Source organism: Bison bison, unplaced genomic scaffold (assembly GCF_000754665.1).
Source record: "Bison bison bison isolate TAMUID 2011002044 unplaced genomic scaffold, Bison_UMD1.0 scf7180017864228, whole genome shotgun sequence".
Lineage (NCBI taxonomy): Eukaryota > Metazoa > Chordata > Mammalia > Artiodactyla > Bovidae > Bison > Bison bison.
Genome location: NW_011494800.1, coordinates 8,927,130 through 8,934,222, shown reverse-complemented (window position 1 = coordinate 8,934,222; position 7,093 = coordinate 8,927,130).

Below are 7,093 nucleotides of genomic sequence, written 5' to 3'. Positions count from 1 at the left end.
GAGCACTTTTCTTTCTATTATATGTTGGTGATAAACTGATCTCTTTTGTTTGTACGTTTTATTGTTCTTAATATGTTAGTTCTATAGTGTGTTTTAATTGGTTTATTTCTAAAACATCATTTTTCCTACCCACTTTATTTTATGCCCATCAGTCTTCCTTCAGTCCCATCATTATTTTCTGGGGATTCTGACTCTTATCTCTAATTGTTTTTAAGATTTTATCACTGTGTTGGCTCTTCTACAGTTGGTCATGATATTTCTAGGCATGGATATATCCTTATCTATCCTGCTAAGTACTTCATTATGTTTTTCAGTTTTTAAGAATTAAATTCATGTTATTACTTCATTATTACTTCAGATATTGCCCCTTTGCATTTTCTGTTTATTTGCTTTGTTCTTTCTGGAACTCCCATTATATTTATTTTTGACCTTGTATTGCATATGTCTCTCAATCTTTCATATTTTTCATCTCTTTATTATTCTGTCACAAATTTCTGTGAATGTCCTACCAGTTCATTAGCTCAACTGTTTCAGTTTAACCTGTTTAATCTATAAGGCTTTTAATTTTAAAGCTACGTTTTTCACACTTTCTATTTAGTTCATTTTCAAATCTATCCATTTTTCCTTTTATCACATCACTAGCTTATTTCTTATGACATTTATTTTGACTCTTTAATTATTTTTCTCATTCCTACATATGGTCTTTCTGTTTTTTTCTGTCATGTCTGAAATTCTTGTGGTGTTGTAATATTTCTTTTATAGTATCTGACGATTCTCACTTGTGATGTTTGCTTTCCTCATGATATTTATAGAAAATATATGATTCATCTTTTAGTTTTTTTTTTTCTCTATCATTTTCGGTACCTGGTAACTTCCAGTGGTGTGTTAGTAGATGTTTAATTATAAGCTCTCTGAGAAAAAGTGCTCAGGTTTGTAGCATATCCCCAGCATAGCCAATTTTAAAAAACTGAAGAAGTGTCATTGAGCATGGAGGTGGGAAGAGATGTGCACACTCAGATTTTGTAAGCTTATTAACTTCAACATCACTGGCAGTTTTCTTTTTTTACTATAAATTCAGCTGTCTGTTAATTTTTTGTTATATTTTACCCAGCACATGTAGAGCTTTATGACATGAGTTTCCGTTAGCTAACTTTACCAGGTTCCCAGGACTGGAAGCAATGCTGTTTGTCCAAAATTCAGAAAGCTCAACAAGGTTTGTGCATGTTATAGTTCTTGAGTTGTTGAATTCCACCATTTATACATCTTTTATTTGATATGTTCTATCTCTTAATACTCCACTCCATTTCTTCTTCATTTGCCTCTTTCCCCCATCTCTGGTTGCAAAACAGTCAGACACAACTTAGCGACTAAACAACAACAAAATACAACAACCCATCGCTTACATTTTGGTCTCTATTGCTTTACTTCTGCTAAATAAGCTTATCAGAGGACTTCTGTGGAAGGAATCATCTTGTTATATAAATAGTATTTTAAGAGATACTTAGCTTTTAGAGGCGGAGAAGGCAATGACACCCCACTCCAGTACTCTTGCCTGGAAAATCCCATGGATGGAGGAGCCTGGTAGGCTGCAGTCCATGGGGTCACTAAGAGTCGGACACGACTAAGCGACTTCACTTTCACTTTTCACTTCCATGCATTGGAGAAGGAAATGGCAACCCACTCCAGTGTTCTTGCCTGGAGAATCCCAGGGACAGGGGAGCCTGGTGGGCTGCCGTCTATGGGGTCACACAGAGTCGGACACGACTGAAGTGACTTAGCAGCAGCAGCAGCAGCAGCAGCAGCAGCTTTTAGAGGTAGACAAGCACTGATTCCTTGAAAGGAGATAGCATATTTCCTGAAGTTAATCATGTTCTCCTAGATGTTTGTGGGAAGAGTGCTCTCATCAGAGGCAATCATTTTTGTAAATGGTGAGATGGTAAATATTTTAGACTTTGCAGGCCATATATTCCCTCCTACAATTACTCAGCTCTGCCACAATAGTGTAAAAGCAGCCTTAGATAATATGTAAATGAATCAATGGGCTGTGTTCCAATAAAACTTTATTTACAAGCAGGTAGTGAGTTGAATCCCAGGGACGGGGGAGCCTGGTGGGCTGCTGTCTATGGGGTCGCACAGAGTTGGACACGACTGAAGCGACTTAGCAGCAGCGGCAGCAGCAGCAGTGAGTTGAATTTGGTCCATGGACTACAGCTTGCTGAGTCCTGCTCTAAATGATAGTCCATGGATGTAAAGACTTAATAATATTTTAAAGTGAACATATAAACAGTTGTTAATAGAAAATTAAATTTAATTTCATTTTCTATATCAGCACTTGGAAAGATAATTACTAGTTTTAAGATATAATTACTTTTTTTCTGCATATAGTTGGGAGAATTGTTTTGGGCATAGAAGAAGCAGTGTTTTGTAATTAACAGTGACTTTGTATTTAAATATTGTATATATGCTTGCAGGCTGTTAGTCATTTATAATAAATGTGAGATGTATGAAATACAAAAATTATTTACAACGAGTTTGTTGTGTACCAACTCACCTTGGCAACTGCTGGACCTTAGGCTATTTTTGGAATCAGTAGGTCATTTGGTCTTCCCCTCTATATATTGCATTTCAGTGACAAACCATGGGAGCCTGGAGCTGCCCAGAACAATTTGATTTTTTCATCTGCAAAGATTCTCAAGCTTCCTGTGGTTTAGCTGGCACATCTCACATACAAAAGAATTTAAGTATTGATCTAAGCTATTAAAACACATCATAGTTGCATTCTTTTATAGCAACTGCTGTGCACCAGTTTAGCCTAATGAATTCTCAAGTGTATCTCATTCATACAATTTGGCCTACTGTTCTGCTCAGAGTAGCCATTAACTCCTATAGGCATGTAATGAGGAGGAACTCAGTAGAGTACATGGCAAGAAATGAACATATGGGGGTTTTCCCAAAAGAACAACCAGTAATTGAAAGCACTAAACTCCCCCAGTTATCATCCCCTCCCTTTTCAAGCTATTCATAGATACCAAGATGCTCTCACTAATTCCATTGTAGACTAATGTCAGGATAATGCCCTGGCCATTTATGCTGTTTCTATGTAATGGTGCCAGATGTTCTCTACCATGCTATCAGGAAATATAATTACCAGACTAGCTTTCTGTAATTCACTAGAATTATCATACTGAGTGTCCTTTTTCTCTTAATGTCCCTTTGTAGAACCAGAAGCTTCTGCCTTGATTTAGTGACTTGGCCATAGGTGCAATTAATACATTTGGAATCTTTATAATGCGAATCAGGAAAGGTCAAGATACTTGCTTTTCATAGAAAGATTATTCATTCATTAAAAATGAAAATACATTGTTCATTTCAGGTGGGTGGGCTGGATGTTATTTCCCACATGTCCAGGTCAGCAGTACAGAACAAAAACATTCCTGCTTGCTAAGATTTCTGAGGTTGTCTTTGCTAGGCTCTTTCATACTTTCACTACTGCAGACTCCTCATTACTAATTTGTTTGGATCAAATTTGTTGAAAATTCACAGGTCTCAATATGAGAAGATAGTGAAAATACTTAGATTTGTGGTAGAGAAGGAAAGGAGCTTTTTTCCTTTGATTCTTTTTTTATTCAATAAACATTTATTTGACGTTAACTATACACTACGAGTAGTGCTCTGTCCTGGTGTTGTGAGCGTGAATAGAACAGAATCATTTCCCCCAAAGGTCATAATATAGTATGGAGCAAACATATGAACAGTTACAGTATTACAAGATACTCATAATTAAAGTATGAACAAAGTGCTGTGAGAAGAAGGAAAAGACTGAGAGTGGCCGGGAGAACATTTCCCCATTTAATGCACTCTACGGGAAGGTCCCCTGGAGGAGGAAATGGCCACTAGCTCCAGTATTCGTGTCTGGAAAATCCCATGGACAGAGGAGCCTGTCAGGCTTCAGTCCATAACGTCACAGAGTGGACATGACCGAGTGACTGAGCACGCACGCACACACGAGGTAGTGAAACAGCAAGGGAACAACCCCCTTTTTTTTTCTGAAGTAGAACATTTTTAAAGTCTTTATTGAATTTGTTACAGTATTACTTCTGTTTTATGTTTTGGGTTTTTGGCCTCAAGGCATGTGGGATCTTATCTCCCTGACCAGGGATCGAACCCACACCCCCTCCATTGGAAAGGGAAGTCTTAACCACTGGACCACCAGGAAAGTCTTGGAAAATCATCTTTTAAATGCTGAAAATGAGCATTTGGAAAATGGAAATGAAATAAAAATGTCATTTATAATAACATGAAAATATAAGAATATAAGTGCTTAAAATAAACTTAGAGGTGTGAAAGGACTACACACAGAATATATGATTAAATATAAAATACTTTTCTTTTTAAATTCTTAATTTCTTTAAAATAGAATGACTTAAGCAAAGGAAAAATAATAGCAATGTGCTGTAGGGTTTATAAAATATGTATAAATAAAACATATGCTAACAATATCTTAAAGGATTAGAGGTGAAAATTGAAGTATACTATTGTAAGTTTTTAAAACTACATGTTTGGAGTAGAATAATATTATTTGAATCTAATTTACTAAAAATTAAAAATGAAGATTGCAAACTCTAGAGAAACACTCATTAATAAAAGAAAAAGAAGTATAAATAATAACTTATTATGTAAAATAAAATGGGAAACAAAACAATACTCAATTCTTACAGAAAGGCTCTTCCAGAAAATTGGGATAAAAGAATAAATACAAAACTAATGACTTCCCAGGTGGCGCTAGTGGTAAAGAACCTGCCTGCCAATGCGGGAGACATAAAAGATGTGGTTTTGATCTCCGGGGAAGATTCCCCTGGAGGAGGGCATTACTACCCAGTCCAGTATTCTTGCCTGGAGAATTTCATGGACAGAGGAGACTGACAGGCTACAGTCTATAGACTCTCAGAGTTGAAACAGACTGAAATGACTTAGCACACACACATTCAAAACTAATTGTATGATGATGGACTTAACGTTCATAATTTAAATGAAAATGGATATGTGGATCTGTTAAAAGTCAGAGATTATCAGCAAGTCATCACTTCTATTCAATGTTGTTTCAAAGGCAGGACAATTAGCTGAAAAAAATAAAAGACATACTGGAAAGGAAAAAGCAAAAACTGTCTTCACTGAAGACATTTTTGTGTGTAAAGAAACTCCTAAACTATCAGCAAAATATTTACTAGATTTAGGTGACTCAGACAGGAAAGAATTCACCTGCAATGCAGAAGACCTGAGTTCAGTCTGTTGATCAAGATGATCCCCTGGAGAAGGGAAATGGCAACCCACTCCAATATTCTTGCCTGGAGAATCCATGGACAGAGGAGCCTGGCGGGCTACAGTGTGTGGGGTACTGAAGAGTTGGACACGACCGAGTGACTAACACACACATAATAAGTGAATTTAGCAAGCTTCTAAATATAAGGTCACTTACAAAAATTGACTTTATTTTTAGAAATGAGTGTTTAGGAAGTGAAAATGAAAATGTCATTTATAATTGCATCAAAAATATAAATGTTTAAGAGTAAACTTAAAAAACATATAAGGTGTATTTATATACTATAAACTGCAAAACATTACCAAGATAAATTAGAGAGTACTCAAGTAAATGGACAAATATACTATGATTGTGGTGGATAGAACACTCAACTTTAAGATATCTGTTCTTCCCAATGCAATCCAAAACAACATTTTAGAAGTTTTTCTTTTTTAACTTATTAATATTTTGAAACACTAGGCTGATTTTAAAATTAATGTGGAAATGCAGAGACCTCGACTAGTCTCCCAAAAAAAAACAAAATTTTGAAGTATTTACCTAATTTTAAGACTGTTATAAATCTACAGTAGTCAAGACAGGATGGTATTGGGTTAAAGATAGACAACAGATAAATGGAATAGAATGGAGTGCTGAAATAGACTTACACTGGTGCAGTCAATTGAACGAAGACAGCAGGCAACTCAATATGGAAAGGAAAGTCTTTTCACCAAGAATGTTTGAGCCGCTGGGTATCATTAAGGAAATAAAAGTGAATCTCAACATATACATCATAGCATGAATTGAAATTTATTGGAGAGGTATCACAGACCTAAAAATAAAAATAACAATGTCAAGCTTCATGAAGAAAATGTGCAGGAAAATCCTAATGAACTTGGGGTGGGCAAAGAGCCCTAACAAAACCAAGAAAACGCTAATAATTAAAGGAAAAAAATTGTAAAATAAATTTCATAAAATTATTATTCACTGAAAACAACATTAGTAACCTGAATATGTAAGCTACAGACTGAAAGAAAATATTCATAATACATGTAAGTAATAGTAAACTTTTACCCGAAATAGAGAATTTCTAAAATTTCTATAAAAAGACAACCCCCTTCCCCTATTTACAGCCTCACCAAATGGACAAAGTACTTGAAAAGGCACTTCACCAAATAAGATAAATAAATGGCCAATAAACACATGGAAAAGTTGGTAACACTATTAGTCATCAGGGAAGTAAAAAAATAAAACTATAATGAAATATTACTAAATACTGACTAAAATTTAGAAAATTGGTAACTCCAATTGTTGGCAAGGATGTGAAGCAACTGAATTTTTATGCATTGCTACAGTGGGTAGCCAATGTGTCTAACAGTTTTTAATAAGTTAAATATATCCTTATCCAATGACCCAACAATTCCCTCTTTAGATATTTTCCCCAAAGAAATGAAAACATATTTGTGCAAAAATACATGTACATAAATGTTCATGCAACATTATTGATATCCAAAAATTAGAAACACCTCTAATGTCTAAAAGCAGAATAGATAAATTAACTGATACATTTTACTCAGCAATAAATAGAACTATTATTGATATTTATGCCAACATAGGTACATTTAAAAGCATTTTGCTGAACAAAAGAAGCCCAATCAAAGAAAAAAGAAACTACATACTGTAGGATTTCTTTTCATTTGTTTAACATGTTTATGATATTGTGTCACCTGGATGCTTGTTTCTTTGAACAACCATTTCATTGCTTTGTACTCAATGAATGTACCATAGTTTATTCAT